This window comes from Rhipicephalus microplus, chromosome X (assembly GCF_043290135.1).
Source record: "Rhipicephalus microplus isolate Deutch F79 chromosome X, USDA_Rmic, whole genome shotgun sequence".
Classification (NCBI taxonomy): Eukaryota; Metazoa; Arthropoda; class Arachnida; order Ixodida; family Ixodidae; genus Rhipicephalus; species Rhipicephalus microplus.
In genome coordinates this window covers 47,807,166-47,825,325 of record NC_134710.1, presented here as the reverse complement: position 1 = coordinate 47,825,325, position 18,160 = coordinate 47,807,166, and the positions used below count along the sequence as shown (strand labels likewise).

The following is an 18,160-nucleotide window of genomic DNA, read 5'->3' as shown; positions in this document are numbered from 1 at the left end:
TTGCAATCTCTAAGTTGGAACTCAATTATGAATGAAAGTATTGTTGCCGTTGTTTTAGTGCTCATAGTTTCTTGCAGAGGTTTTTACATTTATTTTATGAAATCACCACTGTCAGTGCGGCAGTGCTGAGCCTGTGGTCATGGATTTACTTTTCAGCATCTTTGGCTGCTTTGTTTCCATTGGTGGAGGAGGGGGGGAATTGTGCTTATTTCATAAAGTTCTGGTGTATGTTGCAAATTCTTGGTTTAAATTCAGATATACATCACGATGGCTACTTTACTATCACTGCAGCCTGAATGTATAAAATTTGTAGTCGTTTGAACTTAATAAGAGCAGGGATTCTTGTAATAATCAATTAAAGGTAAATTTATTTTTCACCAGATAAAGCATGATGAAGGAGGTGAGAAAGAAAATATTTAACTTGTTTGATGGTTTTCTCACGACCTCTTACGAATATATAGTAATCTGTTATTTTTATTTCTTAATGGTCTTGCTTTGTATCTTCACTTCTGTCTTCACTTAAGAATGCAACTGCAGTTTTAGTTCTTAATAAAAATAGAAACTATGTGCTCAAGTTAACTAATAAAAGTTTGGTGTGATTATTACTTACTGTTACGAAGAGACCCTAATGGTCTCTCGGGTAGTGTGTTGCGAGGGCCAACGCTGGGCAGGGAGCATCCAGGCAGTGGCAAGGCAACAGGCAGCCAGAAGGAAGCAGATTGTTTATATTTACAAGGTATGTACAGAACGTGGACGAGGAAGCCGCCGACGCTAGGTGTGCCGGCCTTTTATAGGCGCCGAGACGCTGATGAAGGAAGAGGCAGCCCTGCCGTTGGACGCGTGCAGCGTCTCTAACGGACGCCTCCGGAGTCTGTGAAGGACACACCCAGTGTCCGCGACGAACGCACTCGATGTCTGTACGAGGAGCGCTAGCACGCTCATAACAATACTTTTAACCAATATTGCCTGAACTGATATGCAGCTGTTCACTGGCTATGTACAATAGACTCTCATAAAACGGAAATCTAAATGGAATTGCTGCTTAAAAGGGCTCACCAGCTTCAAAGCAACTCAGAATTGAACTTTTTGTGGTCATAGATGGCAGCACTTACACACCATAAAAAGGTGGGAAGTTCGAGGACGCTCTAGGTGTCTAAATCTCACCAGGACACTGAAATTTCACTCCGTGTGTGAAAGTAGCGCTGTTGAAGATTTGCTCGGGACTACTTGATAAAGCAGTGACCACTTTGTCTGAAAACATTCCAAGTTTTTCTGCCTGAACCATAGCGAATGATACTGCGGGGTCAAAACTATTTATGGCCTCGTGTTCCTCCAACAACAGACAAAATATAACTGGCAGAGCTTTCAAAGTTGATTAATAGGCGTAAGGTATCCGACGTAAGAAGGTATAACATGGAGAGAATTGAACATGCTCTGAAAAACGGAGGAAGCGTCAAAGCAGTGAAGAGGAAACTTGGGATAGGCAAAAATCGGATGTATGCACTAAGGGACAAAGAAGGCAAAATAGCTACCAATATGGATAGGATAGTTAAAATAGCGGAGGAGTTTTACAGAGATCTGTACAGTAGCCGGGACAACCACGACTTTAATACTATAAGAACTAGCAGTAACCCAGATGACACCCCACCAGTAATGATAGAAGAAGTCGGAAAAGCTTTGGAGAGCATGCAAAGAGGCAAAGCTGCTGGTGAGGATCAGGTAACATCAGATCTGCTGAAAGATGGTAACATCAGATCTGCTGAAAGATGGAGGACAGATTGTGTTTGAAAAACTAGCCACCCTGTTTACGAGGTGTCTCCTGACGGGAAGAGTACCAGAGTCTTGGAAGAACGCTAACATCATCTTAATACATAAGAAAGGAGATGACAAGGACTTGAAGAATTACAGGCCTATTAGCTTGCTCTCTGTAGTATGCAGGCTATTTACAAAAGTAATTGCTAACAGAGTAAAGAAAACATTAGAATTCAATCAACCAAAGGAACAAGCAGGATTTCGAACAGGCTACTCAACAATCGACCACATTCATACTATCAATCAGGTAATAGAGAAATGCTCAGAATATAACCAACCACTATACATAGCCTTCATAGATTACGAGAAGGGGTTTGATTCAGTAGAAATATCAGCCACCGTGCGGACCCTGCGGAATCAGGGCATAGATGAAGTATATATAAACATTCTGGAAGAAATCTACAGGGGATCAACTGCTACTATAGTGCTTCATAAAGAAAGCAACAGAATACCAATCATGAAGGGTGTAAGGCAGGGGGACACAATCTCCCCAATGCTATTTACCGCGTGCTTACAGGAGGTTTTCAGAAGCCTAGAATGGGAACAGTTAGGGATAAGAGTTAATGGAGAGTACCTTAGTATTCTGCGCTTCGCCGATGACATTGCATTGCTGAGTAACTCAGGGGACTAATTGCAACTCATGATTACGGAGTTAGACAAGGAGAGCAGAAACGTAGGTCTTAAAATGAATCTGCAGAAAACGAAAGTAATGTACAACAACCTAGGAAAAGAGCAGCGCTTTGAGATAGGTAATAGTGCACTTCAAGTTGTAAAAGACTATGTCTACTTACGGCAGGTAATAACCCCGGAGCCGAACCACGAGATTGAAGTAACTAGAAGAATAAGCATGGGGTGGAGCACATTTGGCAAGCACTCTCAAATTATGACAGGTAGATTGCCACTATCCCTCAAGAGAAAGGTATATAACAGCTGTATCTTGCCGGTACTTAGCTACGGAGCAGAAACCTGGAGACTTGCAACGAGGGTTCAGCTTAAATCGAGGACGACGCAGCGAGCAATGGAAAGAAAAATGGTAGGTGTAACCTTAAGAGACATGAAGAGAGCAGAGTGGATTAGGGAACAAACGGGGGTTAAGGATACCATAGCTGAAATCAAGAAGAAATGGACATGGGCCGGGCATGTAGCGCGTAGACAGGATAACCGCTGGTCGTTTAGGGTAACTAACTGGATTCCCAGAGAAGGAAAGCGGGTTAGGGGGAGACAGAAGGTTAGGTGGGCAGATGAGATTAAGAAGTTTGCGGGTATAAATTGGCAGCAGCAAGCACAGGACCGGGTTAACTGGCGGAACATGGGAGAGGCCTTTGTCCTGCAGTGGACGTAGACAGGCTGATGATGATGATGATGATGATGATGATCCTCCAACTTCTCGCTTTTGTCACGCCACACCTGTAGCTTCAACAATGCTAATTATGTGCCTTGACAGCTGTCTTCTGCTTATTGTGAGAGGCTGTCGCACATTTTCAGCAGCCCTTTAAACAAGATGCAAGAAGGTGCTATTTGCTTTCTCGGGCTATGGGGACAAGGAAGGATCAGCGCCTTCAATTGTGGTATGCAGAACGCATGGTGGACGAGGTCACTGCTCGGAACACCCTTCATTCTGCGAATTCACCCCAATGGGGTACTCGTACTTGTTGTTCAACTGCCAGAGCAGTATTGCAAACACGAAGTGATTGATTCCACCAGTAAAATTTTGTTTACACTCGAATAGATGGCAGATGACTGGCGCGGCTTTCTGAAGTACGTTGAGCTAGCAGTGCGTGGTCAGAGTTCACTGTGCAGCGAAAATGAGTATCTGTTCTGTACAAGGCACTGAACATAAGCAGAGTTCATTCTTGTTTACAACTGTGCTGATCAATCGAGTTACTGGGTAGTGCGTGTCCGAGAAACTACTGCAGTGTATTCGATTTCAGTTTTTTTTTTTTTTTTTTCACTAAAAGTAAGCTATATACAGTGTGGCACAGAGCCAACTTAAACATTTCAAATTATCGATAGAATCACTAATGGCGATGGTAAATGACACAATTGGTCATATTAATAGACACCAAAGTTTTCCCTGCTTCCATATATAATATATGCCTACTTAAAATGTTACTTCAATCAAAACGAACAGGTGAAGCCGAGGAATGTAGAATGGGCTTGAATTTTGCAGCTTTCCTTGTATTGTAGTCATCGCGATCCAAATGTGAAAACAGTAAACTGAATGATAGAATAAATGAATAAACTTATTTTAAAACACGTCTGGCTCTTTTATAGGAAAGGAAAACTTTTTAATGATGTTTTCGTACATTATACTTTTTTCACGTATATATCACAATTACTACAATGTAGTCAAAACAGTACGATTGACGTCCTCTATATCTTCAGTAGCTTATTATTCGTTGGTTTTCATTAATGTTGTACAAACGAAAGAAATCTAATATGTGTTAGTTGACTATGTACGTACCATCCCGTATTTAGGCTGCTGCCGTTATTCTGTATCATAGAGGATGCACTATAGAAAGGCGTGTACACAGATGTCGAGTTTGTGTTGTACGGTGATATATTTTGTCTATTTGGGCAGTGGCAAAATGGAAATTCACGGCAGAGGCGACAAGGATTTATAGCAAATATATTTTATGGGAGACAGCTCAATCCTGGCTATTAGGATAAACGCAGCCAGTCTAATTCCCTGTCCTGTTTTTTTTTTTCGTTTTTATTCCTCGTTCTCAGTTCCACTACAAAAATTTCGTTATGCAAAAGTACTTTGCTAAGAACAGGAGGATATCATCTGCTAGCGTCCCTATCAAAACGCCGAAAATTAACACACTGAATTATTAGAAGGCTGAACTTCAGAACGACGAAAAATTGAAAGGCCGAGAACTCAAGATGCCGAAAATTTAAAATATTGAAAAATAAAAACACCGAAACATTAAAATGCCGAAAAATGAAGACTCCAACACCTAGCTGTGGTGGAAGATAAAGTATAGTGGCAACATAAAGGTTCCGTCACCCTCTTTTCCAATAACCATATTTTCTTGGAAATTAATTTTCGCAGAAGTGACGAAACATCAATTGTCCAAGATTGTTTGGCAGCTGCGCTGCCCAATCGTGACATTGTGGACGTTCTAAGTTTCCTTCAAGGCATTGCACTCCATTTATCTGTATGAAATTGAATGAACAAGAGAATATATTTGACACCGGAGGCTTACGTCACCACTGGTGGCTATAAACCCAAGCTGCTAAGCTCGGAAGTTGTCATTGTTACTCTAACCGTTCGAGCACAGCGTCGGCATGCTAGCCACACCACTGCTACTACGATAATAAACAGTTATGTTTTATGTTGGAGTGTGTCCTTCCACGGACACGGCATTCCACAATCGTATTTACAACTTGCTAGATTTATTATTTGTTGACGGAGTCATCTCACCACGATGACCCAAATGATTAACAAATGAATATGCCGTAAAAAGCAGCTTTTCCAAAAAAGATAATGTGCATTTTGGGCACGGCTTCCATTGTTTTATCTCTGAAACCCTCTGATCTGCTTCGTCGCCATATAGACAAATTAGTCGCATAGATGGAATGGCTACTTTGGGAAAATACCCATCAAAGGAAATACCCAGCATACGTGCGTTGCTCTTTGTGCAAGAAAAACCTAATGTTATTCGATGGCACCAAAAACGAATTCATATTAACACTTCATATAATTAGGCTGTCCTGCAACTTGAGCCAAGATTTTGAGAATGAAAGGCCCTTCAGAGGCGAATTGAACCAATCGTATACTATTCGCACTAGCCTGTAGATACTTGGACTATTTTTTATTTCCCCCTAAGCTGAATAATTGATTACCAAAAAGTTTAATTATTTGCTGAAACTCCAAAACATCATCTCTGAGCTGTAGAGCCCTTTCAAAAAATTACCGACTCAATTGTTTCTTGCACGACACGTGTTACGCTGTTATTTTTTCCGTGTTGTGAAAAAGCCGACAAAAGCACGCTCGTGGTCTGTCGCGTGGCTTTTCAGCGTTCTCAAGCCTTCTTTACAATGCGAAAAAGAAAAATAATAACAGCGTGACACGTATATTGTGGGCATATTTTGGGTTTTCAGTCAATAATTTAAAGAATGGGTAATTAAGTGTAATTAAGTAATTAGCTTAGGGGGGAAACAAAAATTATCTGAATATCTACAGGCTCACGAGAATAGTATACATTTAGTTCTATTCGCCTCTGAAGTGCCTTTCAATATCAAAATCCTGGCTCAGGTTATCTGCGACTCCCTGTATGTGTGTGTATATATATATATATATATATATATATATATATATATATATATATATATATATATATATATATATATATATATATATATATATATATATAGAAGTCGTTGGCATCGATCTATATGGTCCCCTTCCCACGACTCCGAGCGGCCATCAACGGATAGTGACAGCTGTCGACCACTTGACACGTTAAACTGAAATCTCCTTCGTGAATTCGGCCTCCGCTTCTGACGTGGCTACATTTATGCTTGAAGCCTTGATCTTGCGTCACGGTGCTCCTCGTGTCATCCTGAGTGACCGTGGAAAAGCTTTCCTTTCGCAAATTGTGGAAGCATTGCTAGAAGCCTCCAGCACCAGCCACAAGACAACCTCCAGCTATCACCCCCAAGCCAACGTGCTCACTGTGCACTTTTATCGCACTTTGTCCGACATGATAGCCATGTACATTGAGCCATACCATACCAACCGAGATGCGATTTTGCCATTCGCAACGTTCGCTTATAATACCGCTGTACAACGCACAACTGGCTACTTGCCATTCTACCTTGTCTACGGCCGATCGCCATCTTCCTTGCTGGACGTCTCGTTCTTGACAGCCCCGGTTACACCATCTGCATCATCCTGTGAACAATATGTGTCCCGCCTCCATCACTCTCGCCAGCTCGCCAGACTCAACACTGAGGAGAGACAACAAGCCCGTAAAAATCTGCATGACGCATCCCACACCACTGTGACCTTTCACCCCGGTGACGAGGTGCTACTCCGGTGCTACGCCGCACCTCCACCACTTGCGACGAAGTCCTTTACATACCTTTATTATGCCTGGAAAGCGTGGCCAAAAACAGACCTCCGAGGCACAGAACTGACTGAAGAGCCTTATCCGCTAACGATGAAGATGAAGAACACTAGGTGATGATGGTTTTGTATGGGGGATGAAGAAGCGTGCTTTAAATGCCCACAATATATACATATATATATATCGGGTGGTCGGGAAGACGAAGATTCAATGACAAGCGTAACTGTTCACAAACTTCATAAGGAAGCAGGTAAATTAGATTTTCAGATGCAATAGTGCAATTAGGTATATATATATATATATATATATACACACACATATTGTAGTCATGGAGTTTTATTCAGCCACAATTAATAGGCCGAGCATTTCGACCGACCTCGACGCTGCTCTTCCTCTTTGGCGCCAATCTAGTTGAGCCAAGTGCAGGTGGTTCTATATATTGTCGCAGTTCAGTGTAAGCAGACCACCGAGACGTTCAGTCTGAGAACCGACGGCGTGTTTTTATGCAGCAGCCAAGAGCAATGACATAAATAAAAGCACGTCGTCTTCTTTGGTCAGTGTTCCTTTTCACGAGACTGTTGGCGCGCACATCGTCTTCGATCTCTGTCTATTTCGAGCGCGGCATTTGCCTCCCCTTAAAAGAGCATTGCTCGATGCTGTAGCTCAGCCAGTCATTCGCATATAAAGTCACTTTGTACAAGCACGGTGCTTCGCTTAGTCACTCGCTGACGTATGGTTTGATGTGCACTACGTGCAGAAGTTCAGGTTAGTGCTGGCGACACCTTGTACAATTTGGGCTATCCGGGACGACCTCGTAGGCAACGTCACTTAGTCGTCGCAGCACTCGATAAGGTCTGAAGTATCTTCTGAGCAACTTTTTGGATTGTCCCCGTCTTCGTACAGGCATCCACACCCATGCCCTGTCCCTGGCTTCGTATGTTGCAGATGTATGACGTAGGCTATAGCGACCTGCGTCGTACTGTTGCTGTTGGTGTATTCGCAGACGTGCGAGCTGCCTGGCTTTCTCTGCGCGTTGAGTGAATGCGTCGGCACTCGTTTCGTTGTCATCGTATTCGTGTGGCAGCATCACATTCAACGTCGTCCTTGCTTCTCGTCCGTGAACAAGGCTGAATGGGGTCATCCGTGGGGTTCCTTGTTTAGCAGTATTGTATGCAAATGTTATGTAAGGGAGAGTCTCGTCTCAATTTTTGTGTTCGATGTCCACATACATTGACACCATGTATTCCAGAGTTTTGTTGAGCCGCTCGGTCAACCCGCTGGTTTGTGGATGGTAGGTTGTCGACTTACGATGAATAGTACCGCTAAGCAACAACACGTGATCTAAAAGCGCGGCCGTGAATGCGGTGCCACGATCTGTTATAACTATCGACGGCGCGCCGTGTCTCTGGACAATGCTCTCTATGAAGAATCGGGCCACCTCCTCTGCTTTGCCTCTCTGGATGGCTTTTGTCTCGGCGTAGCGAGTGAGGTAGTTGATCGCCACTATAACCTAGCGGTTACCAGCACTAAAGGTGGGAAGTGGGCCTAAAAGGACCATTCCGATCTGGTCAAATGGCGTTGGCGGGATCTGGACGGGGTGTAACAAACCAGCTGGTTTCGTCGGAGGTGACTTGCGCCGCTGGCAATCGAGGCAGGTTCGAACATGATGCTTCACGGCAACGATGAGTCTAGGCCAGTAATGCCTCTCTCGAACTCTGCCTAGTGTGGGCATTTAGCCTAAATGTCCAGATGTGACCTTGTTGTGGCACGCTTGCAATACCTCAGAACGAAGAGCCGTATGGACGACAAGCAGGTAGGTGGACCCGTCTGAGGAGAAGTTCATTTTGTAAAGGACATCGTTTCGTAGACAGAACGGTGATAGTCCTCTTGCAAAGGCTTTGGGCGCATTTTGGCTTCGTCTTTCTAAATAATTGATTTAGCCAAGTAGCTCAGGATCATCATGCTGGTGATCTGCGATGGTTGATGTGTCGAGGATTCGGAGGAATTCTATCTCTTCATCAAGGGAAGCAGCTGACTCTATCGGTGATCGAGACAGGCAGTCTGCGTCCGTGTGTCGTTTTCCCGGCTTGTGCACCATCGTTATATAAAATTTCTGTAGTCTAAGGCTCCAGCGTGCCGATTGCCCGGAAGGATCTTTCAGACTTGTTAACCAACACAGCGAATGGTGGTCACTGATAACCTTGAATGGGCGGCCGTACAAGTATGGGCGAAATTTCATAACAGCCCACACCACGGCGAGGCATTCTTTTTCAGTTGTCGAGTAATTTGCTTCTGTGCGTGACAAAGTTCTACTTGCGTAAGCGATCACTTTTTCCTCCACGTCCTGGCGCTGCGCAAGCATAGCTCTGAGGCCAACATTGCTGGCGTCAGTATGGAGCACTGTAGGGGCTGTCTCATCAAAATGGGCAAGCACAGGGGTCTCGCCCCAAACAAAGGCAACGTCATCCCTCGTGAAACGAGTTAAAGGTGATGCAATGTGCGCAAAATCTGGAATAAACCGCCGATAATATGCGCAGAGACACAGAAAACACCCGACTGCCTTTTTATGTGATGGTGTTGGAAACTGTGCGGCGGCGGCAACTTTCTCGGGATCTTGATGAACTCCTGCGTATATGACGACATCGCCAAAAAACTGTAGTTCCTTAAAGCAGAAGTGACATTTTTCCAGCTTGAGCATCAGGCCTGCGGCCCGTATGGCCTGTAAGATTACCTGCAATCGTTCAAGGTGTTTGTCAAACGTTGCAGAAAACACAATGACGTCGTCAAGGTATACTAGGCAAGTTCTTTATTTAAGCCCAGAGAGCACGGTATTCATGAGACGCTGGAAAGTAGCAGGCGCGGAGCACAAGCCAAATGGTAAGACCTTACATTCGTACAGTCCGTCTGGCGTCACGAAAGCGGTTTTTTCACAACCCTTGGGGTCAACTTAAATTTGCCAATATCCACTTTTTAAGTCCATGGAAGAGAAGTAACGTGCGTTTCGAAGCCTGTCGATGGAATCATCTATGCGAGGAAGTGGGTACATGTCTTTTTTTGTCACCCAATTTAGCTTTTGATAGTCCACACAGAAACGCAGGCTGCCGTCCTTCTTGACTAGAACAACAGGTGACGCCCAATGGCTTTTAGACGGTTGAAACACGTCTTCTTCAAGCATTTTCGTTACCTGCATTTCTATCGCTTCTCATTCTTTTGAAGCCACACAGTATGGATTTTGATGGATTGGTCTAGCCGTGTCCTCTGTGATGATTGGTCAAAGACGTCCGGACAACTTTCGTGGTCGACGCAAAACAGTCGTGGAACTCGGCTAGCAGTTCAAGGAGGCGTTCCCGCTGTTGCTTAGTTAAATTAGCGTTGACGTCAAGGTTGAGTGCTAGGTCATGTGGGTCTTGTGTAGCCGTTGACTCGTGTGCTGAAAAGCAGTCACAAACACCTGCTGTCTCGTCAAAATATGCCAAAGTTGTGCTTTTTGGAAGGTGCTGTCGCTTGGAGGTAAAATTGATCAACATCAAGTTCGTTTGGTCGTCGGTGACATTGACTATTCCTTGTGCTACTGAAATCCTGTGAGTGAAAAGCAGTGAAGTTAGTTGGTCGGCGACTCCTTCACAGTCGAATGGTACGCCGCATGCTACTGAAACGAGGCTACATGATCGAGGCGGCTCAACTATATCGTGGTCTTTGAGACAAAAGGATTTGTGCTCTGGTGATGAAGAACCAGTCAGACGAGCACTGTCGTAAAACGAAACCACGCGGTCCGGGATGTTGATTACTGCACCATGCTCCCTACAAAAGTCCACTCTTATAATTAAATCTTTGCAGCACTCTGAGAGAACGATGATAGTCGCGACGAAAGAGGAATCTCCTATGCTGATTCTTTCTGTGCATCTTTCAGTAGGCAGCAGCAATTGACCACCCGCTGTTCTTATATGTTGTCCTGTCCACGGCGTTTTTACTTTTCTAAGACGATCGACCAGCTTGTGACTTAGGGAAAAATCAGCACCTGTATCGCCTAAGGCCGTCACTTTCTCTCCATCGATAAGTACATTGAGGTCGGCGCTCATCGTTTCGTTAATGTTAATATTTGTCGGTGTCGCGTCGTTCTGTAGCGGCGGTAGTGGGGACTTCTTATCGTCTTGTGGTCGGGCTGCGACCTTACCTTGAAAAGTTGCCGCCTTTAGTATCCCCGGTAAGGGCTGGGCGACCTTGTTCCCCGAAGGTCAGCAAAAGTACGTCGATTCGGTGGTGATGTCTGTACAGGAAATGGAGAGCGTGACCGGCGGCCGGAGTTGGGCTGGCGATTGGGAAGGGACTCGTGATAGGGAGACCACATCGTTGGAGGTCCTCGAAAACGAAGACGCCTTGGCCAACAATGTAGTCGGCATTGGCACGGCGACCGTCATACCCTGGCCGAGATGGGCAAAGCGATGTGTCGCGTTACCAACAATAGCGAGCTAAATGGCCGGCACAAGCACAGTTGAAGCTGAGGGGGCGCTGATCCACAGTGCACCAAGCGTCCATTCTGCAAAATTATGGGCGTTTTATGTCCTCTTGTGGTGGTGAGTAAGGCACGGCAAGTGATGGCTGGTGGCATGAAAACATTGGAGACATGGGCCGACGTCTGAAAGCGTCCTGCAAAGGTTGCGACGAAGATGCGGCTGTAGGTGGCTGGTGGTATGACGTGATAGGCGGGACGGGTAGTGGACGGCGGACAGCGTCGGCGTAACTCATTTGACGCTGCTCTCGACCGAGATCAGCTGCTGAAAAAGCGTGCCTAAGTTCGTCACGAACGACTGGTGTATCTGCGGTCACTGGTGTATCCACTGGCGGAGTCCAAAGCTTCTGAAGTTCTTCTCAAACAATATCTCTGATCAGGTCACGTAGGGAGCCCTGATTGTCCAGAGTCACTGAAGCAGCGTTGATTGGGGTGGTAGTGGACAAGCGATCATACTGCCTCGATGTTTGGTGTAGAGCACGCTCAATGGCAGTAGCTTCTCTTATAAAATCGGCTACGGTAGTTGGGGCATTGCACGCAAGTTGTTCCTTCACGCCGCGCATAAGGTAGCGCAACTTCTTTTCCTCGGACATATTGGGATCAGCCAGATGACACAGGTGCGTCACGTCTTCAGCAAACATTGGCACAGTTTCGTTAGGTTTCTGAAGTCTTAACTCGAGCAACTGCTGAGCCCGCTTAGATGGTCGACGCTAGCCAAGGGGTCAATCATCTGTTGACGAAACTTATCCCATGTCGATATACGGCCTTCTTGATTCTCAAGCCACGTGTGAGCGCTGTCATCCAGGGTGAAGTACATGCGGGCAAGCTTCTGTTGAGCATTCTACTGGTCGATGTCGGCAACGTGTTCGTAATGTTCAAGCCAATTTTCAATATCTTCATGTGGGGCACAACTGAAGCGATCAGGTACCAGTGGCTGAAGAAGCGTTACCTGGGGTGGATTGGAAACGGGGCTGCCTTGTATCCCTTGGACCACCTGTGGCTGGCTGGCGGAGGCCATTGGCAGAGGTACAAAATGCCTGGTAGAATGTTCGTTCAAGGAGGTCAGCTTAGGAGAGAGGCCTAGCAACTGCCGACTGAAGCAGTGCACTGGTGTCGTAACTGGTTATTGCATGTCGGGACTTGATGAATGGCTCCCAGAAGGAGTGTAGAGCATCGGCAGGCTTACAGTCCAGCACCTCCACCAGTGTCGCGGTTCAACGTAAGCAGACCACGAGACGTTGAGTTCGAGAACCGGCGTGTTTTTATGCAGCAGCCAAGAGCAAAGACATAAATAAAAACACGTTTTCTTTGGTCAGTGTCCCTTTTCACGAGACTGTGTATATATATATATATATATAGATATTGTAAGATGGCTTCCAGTACCCTCAAGACTTTTTTTTTATTCTCTCGAGTGTGTGCCCCACAACCTAAACTTGAGTGGTGATGATGAGTATGTACAGATGAAAAGATGAGGTGCATAAATAATGCTAATATATATATATATATATATATATATATATATATATATATATATATATATATATATATATATATATATATATAGTGGGAGTAATAATTCAATGGGCCAGTTAGTCTTCGTGAAGGTATGGGATATGGCACAACTGTCATCCAGGGTGAAGTACATGCGGGCAAGCTACTGTTGAGCATTCTACTGGTCGATGTCGGCAACGTGTTCGTAATGTTCAAGCCAATTTTCAATATCTTCATGCGTATGGAAAAAAATCGGCCATTTCGAAACAACATATCAAAGTCAGAACGAAGGGCACTCGATGAACTACGAAAAAACACTGGAATTACTATCAAACCGGCTGATAAAGGAGGCTGCATAGTAATTCTAAATACGTCGGACTACTTAAAGGAAGGGGAACGACAGCTATCAGACACAAAATTCTACAAAGAACTTCCAACGGACCCGACTCCCGAATTTGAAAGGGAGATAAAAGTAACCCTAAACAATCTCCGCCGGGACGAGAAAATTACCGGCAAAATGTTAAAAGCAATGTTACCGGCCCACTCTGTTCCCGGTCGATTCTATTTACTCCCCAAAATACACAAGGCAGGTAATCCGGGACGTCCGATAGTATCCAGTAACAGCACATCAACAGAAAATATATCAGAATTCATCAATTCCTTAATAAAAAACATCCCCCCAAATTTTCCCTATTACCTAAAGGACACAAACCACTTCATCTGCGAAACTTCAAGTCTCGACATCCCAGGCGGCAGTTTTCTGGTGACCATGGACGTCTGCTCACTGTACACCAACATACCCCACCATGACGGAATAGCGGCTATGGTTTCTGAATATGTAAAATCTGACTCATCAACTAGTGTAAGTGGCGAGGTACTGTTTACACTTCTTGAACTTGTACTAAATTATAACCATTTTGAGTTCAACGGCAAGCATTTCCTTCAGGTCAGTGGCACTGCAATGGGCACGAAAATGGCCCCAAACTTCGCGAGCACCTTTATGGCTTCACTTGAAATCCCATTCATTGAGGGACGCACCTTGAAACCTTTCTACTACAGAAGATACTTAGACGATATTTTTATGATATGGAACCATGATGAGGGAAGTCTTTTCCGCTTCATAGAGGATTTTAACAAATGCCACCCGTCAATAAAATTCACGCACAAAATTTCCAAAACTAGCATTAACTTTTTGGACGTTACTGTCACGGTCGAAAATGACCGCTTGTCAACAAACCTTTACAAAAAGCCTACAGACCGTCAAATGTACCTACATTTCAACCGCAGCCACCCAAAGCATTGCAAAACGGGTATTCCATATTCTCAGGCCTACCGGTACCGAAGAATATGCACCGATATGCGGGAATTTGACAGACACGCGGAACACCTAAAGCATTCCTTATTGAAACAAAATTATCCGGAAGACATTATTGACGATGCCATACTACGTGCTCGCAACGTGAACAGGAATGATATAATTAAGGGACCAAACAAAGTACCTAAAACGACTTCCCAAACGAACCTTGTACTAACTTACTCCTCATCAGCGCCACGAATCAACAACATACTTTCCCGCCATTTCAACATAATCAGGCAAAGCGAACGACTAACTTCTATTTTCGCGAAGCCACCTCACGTGGTGTACCGCGGGGATAAAAATCTGAAGGACATTCTTGTCAGGGCAAAAACAAACACCCCCAAAATTCAATCAGGGTGCCATCCCTGCGGAAAATCTCGATGCAAGGTATGCCCACAGATGCTCACAACACGTGAATCCAAAGCGAACTTCTCGGATTTCAAATTCTGCATAACTGAAAGCCTTAATTGTGACTCCAGTAACGTAATATACATGCTACATTGCAACATCTGCGGACAAGAATATATCGGCCAAACAGACACGCCATTTCGGCTGCGGTTCAATAATCACCGGTACCACGCCACTTCACTGCCGAAGCTACCTTTATCTAGACATCTGCGCCTGCCAAACCACAGTTTTAAAAATATTAGCGTAACTCTTTTGCAGTCCGGTTTTTCAAACAGACGCGAGCGCGAACAGCGTGAGGCATATTTTATTTTCAAATTTCGTACATTAGTAGCCGGTATCAATGAGGACCCCGAAAACTCAACTGCCTCCGAGAAGTAAGCCAGGAGAAAATTGGTGACAAAGATTGATAGCTGGAGACCATGCTTTTTTCTGACTGACTCGTACGTGTACACTGTCCTCTTTTTTTTTTTTTTTTTTTTTTTCACATGCACATACAAAGTGTTTACGTTCGCCTACCACTTCATGACCGTTGAAGGGAAACGGACGAAGATTAAAGGTAAATAGCCGACCGACCCATTAACGAGAAACCTTTCCTTTACACACACCGCCCGCCGAACGACCAAACGACCAATTACGGGGAAACCCCTTTCTTTAGGCACGCCGTCCCGGACCCTCCCGGCACCGCGGCGACAATCTTGGGTGGCCCGACACACGCCAAGAACTGAACAGCACGTGATATGAACCGTAGGTGGATGTAGACGGACAGTTGGCTTCTCTCAGCGTTGACAGTGGTTCTTCCTGTTTTTTACTTTCTTTCTTTTCTTTCTTTTTTCGTCTTTTTTCTCTCTTTTTTTTTCTTTTTTCTTTTTTTTCCTTCTTCCAGTTCCCTCTCACTCTCGCAAACGTCTTTCAAGGCGAGAGGGACGCGGCAGCAAGGAAGTTCATGTCAGTATAACTCATCCCCTGATGAAGGGAGGTCCCCTCCCGAAACTGTTGGGAAATAAATATATTTATCCTTGTTGACAACGCTCCCGTTGTGCCATATCCCATATATATATATATATATATATATATATATATATATATATATATATATATTGTGCTATTACATCTGGAAATCTAATTTGTCTTTCCTTATGAAGTTTCTAAACAGTCATGATGTTGCGCTTGTCATTGAATCTGCGTCGTCCCGATCGTCCGAAGGGATCAAACGCAGACAAGTCTCTCTGCTGCAGAAGCCATGGCTGTTATTTTTGCCACAACAGCAACCCTCTGCACCGCTGAAGACAATGATTAGGCAAAGTCGGGGAATAACTACTTCTATAACAATCATCTCTGAACACCAAGCATCTCTGGACAACTAGCTAGGGTGACCCTGCTTTGAGAAAGTGTTCATTCAAACACCGTTTTTTTGTGTTTGGGGTGCACACACAGCATTCCCCTTCATTGTCGCGTGGTGCACGCTTGACAGATGGCATGAAAGTACGAAAACGAGAAGAAATAAACCATTACAACCCTCCCCCACCTCTCCCGTCCCACACACACACACAAAAAAAAGCTCTTTCAGGCGCAGTCAGCGCGTCCATTTCTTTTCTCTGCGGCGCATGAATACATCCGCATGAGTGGTTGGCGGTAGAGTGTATAGTATTGCTGAGCATAGGTGGCACCAGGTGGAGCTACGTCGTGCGTGTTGAATTTAGTGCGATTTTCAAATACACACAAAAAGCGCACACAGCACTTTTTGAGCCTGTAGAATGCAAAACACTTGACTGATCTGCATAAAAATATACCATAGCAATTAGGAAAGAAAAAGGAAAGAAATGTTGCAGAAGTAATTTCAATAATTGAGTTATCGTCTTTAGAAGACAACAAAAAAGAGCAAGACTACATAAGTACAATTTTTCTGGATATTTGCCTCTGGTTTAGAATAAAATTAAAGCCTGTGGAGGAAATCTGTCTGCAACATTTCCTCCATGCACTAAAAAGAAATACAGTGCCGAAAACCCCGTGTAAATCTGACCAAATTTTGACGAGCTAGAACTTCAAAAAGTACACATGTAATTCTCTATGGATGCTGGCTCTGGTGAGCCCTCTTAAATGGAACAGCTGCTCCTACTGTGATTGGTTTCATACCTTAATAATGCAACCCTGTTTGTCTCTAAGTAGAGAAACTCCTGTTAAACGGAACATATTTTCTTGTTCCCTTCAAGTTCTGTTTAGAAGGAGTTTACTGTATGCAGTGAAGTGATAGCTGCATCAAACTGTGCCGAGAGGTGAAACTTGCTACAACCTGCTATAGCTTGGCAAAAATTTTATTACTTGTGCCAAGTGTGTGCCTAGGCGACATTTTTGCAGTCTCATTGAGAAACAAGACAGCAGGCGCTCAAAATTCATAGGTCGCCACTGTAATTTCAAGTGGTCATTGCGATAGACTGGAAAGTGCCTTTTAGAGTTCTAGTAGTTGCTAGGTGAAAGCCTTCCAAACAACTTCAACTCACACATACTGCAAAACTTACTGTGTTAGTTTTCTATTACTACTAGACCGTATTGATGCAAAGAAGGGCAAATTTATGGGCTGATTTATCATTGTTAGACACAATATTCATGAGAACTGTCTGTTCCCATCACTAGATGATAATGTGAGATTGCATTGAGCTCAATAAAATAGTTTATAGCTATTGCCGATACAGTTAGAGAAAAGTAATAATGACTTAGTTGTTTTAGTAGGACAGCCTTACTGACTATTAATTACTAATTCAGAACCGCTATGTAGAACTGCCTCTAATTTAAAAAAAAATTTGAGTGGTATTTGTAATAGCTTACTTCTAAAGTATTTCATGCAGGGTGCCTATATTTCACCGCTGTACAGTAGACAGATCTTATCTACAATGCCACGTGCTATACTGTTACCTTGCTGCGAGAACATGGTGTTCCAGTATTTCAGTATACCTCGGCTGGGCTTCTCGACTTGTCAAACAGCTTGTCATACGTAAATACGTACTCTCCCTCCCCATCACCGTAAGCTTTTTGAGTGCACAATAAATAACGGGAATAAGGGACCAGTTACTAAACACTGTTCATTATTAAATGCCCGTGAATCAGGACCCTAACAATTCTGCTCATAAAGCACCACAGCAAACATTTCTCCATAAAGTGAAGGCCTAAGATGTACCGAAAGTACAAACATCATCAGATTTTTCTTATGGAAAGTAAAAGGGATGTATGGAAAGTTTAGAGGGTGTGTGCTTCCAGTATTGTTACTATAAAGCACCAGAGAAAGCTAGTCATTTACAAATACCAAGTTAATTCCTGGGAAACATGAGGTGCCTTTAGCTGATTGGACTTGATAAACTTGATGATGGGGGGGGGTCTACAGAAAAGTGCCGAGCGGTTACTCAATTTCATGTCTAGGAGTACTCCAAATAAACAGTACATGGATGTGTGTATAAATGGGCTTCGTTTGAAATGTGGTGCAACAGCTCCGGTTTAGACACAGATATTTACGTC

The 18,160-nt window shown here is 44.1% G+C and overlaps 1 protein-coding gene across 3 annotated transcripts in view; it reads left to right on the top strand.

The window, feature by feature from the left end:
* trio (trio Rho guanine nucleotide exchange factor) overlaps positions 1–18,160 on the top strand; it is a 458,133-nt gene that overhangs the window by 48,462 nt on the left and 391,511 nt on the right. The gene's annotated exons all lie outside the window — the stretch shown is intronic.